At 60.7% G+C, this 900-nt stretch overlaps 1 protein-coding gene across 1 annotated transcript in view; it reads left to right on the top strand.

Annotated features, from left to right (window-relative positions):
* The window catches only part of CBLN2 (cerebellin 2 precursor), a 14538-nt gene that overhangs the window by 8478 nt on the left and 5160 nt on the right, over positions 1 to 900 (top strand). The window lies entirely within an intron of this gene.

Genomic DNA, 900 nt, shown 5'->3' with positions numbered 1-900 from the left:
GGGGGAGAAGGGTCGCGCCCGGTTCTCCTCCCGCCAGCTCTGCTCGTCCTCTCTGAGCAGAACTTCGCGGACCGCGGTGCTCGCTCATCATGGATGCTCCAGGTAACCAACCCGACCCCGCGCTCCGCGCCTTAATTGCATTCGTGCGTGTATTTTAATGGGGACCATCGCGAGTCTGCGTCTGGGCGTGTAGACAGAGGACATCGCAATCATTGTGTCTGGGGCTGAGGACGGAGGCTACTCATCGAGAAGGAACTCGATTTCTTAGACTATTGGACGAGTTGTTGGTGGCCGTAGGCAGTGAGGAGCGAGGCTTCCGTGCCTTCGACTCTGGACCGGGTATGGGAATGACCTGCGCGCTTTAGGGGAGCAGAGAGGCCCGGGGCGAAGTGCAGACCGTGTGTAAGTTCGCAGCAAGGCGCGGGGAGCCCCCAGCCCAGGAAGGGGGAGCCCGGGATCTGGAAACAGAAGCTGCACCATCAGCCCGGCCCCGGGCGCACGTCGCTGGCTCCTTGGGTCCGGCGCCAGGCAGGACTCGGAGGCGCTCTCCAGAGACGCTCGCTGCTGGCTGCCGGGTCGCGGAAGGGGCTGTTTGCTTGTAGGGTTCCCTCCCCTCTTTCTCTTACTCTTATTCACCCTAAGGAGCTTCCTGGGGCTTTGGGCTTTGGGTGGGAAATGGATAGGGTCCTTACTAAGTAGCCTGCTTTGGAAACATCTCCAGGATGGAAAGACCGAGTGTGGTTTTCAGAAGACGCCTGTGAAACGAAGGCGACAGCGCATTCGCGGATTTTTTTCTTTGCCTGCGACCTGAGCCCCCTGCACCTTTGGCTGAATGAGCCTGGGGTGGGGGTGGCGTTGACGAGTCCCCGAGGGTCACCGACTCTGGCTTAGTGTCCTGCA

The sequence above is a fragment of the Pteropus vampyrus genome, unplaced genomic scaffold (assembly GCF_000151845.1).
Source record: "Pteropus vampyrus isolate Shadow unplaced genomic scaffold, Pvam_2.0 Scaffold132, whole genome shotgun sequence".
Taxonomy (NCBI): domain Eukaryota; kingdom Metazoa; phylum Chordata; class Mammalia; order Chiroptera; family Pteropodidae; genus Pteropus; species Pteropus vampyrus.
Note: the sequence above shows the minus strand (reverse complement) of the source record. Positions and strands in the feature narration are given on the sequence as shown.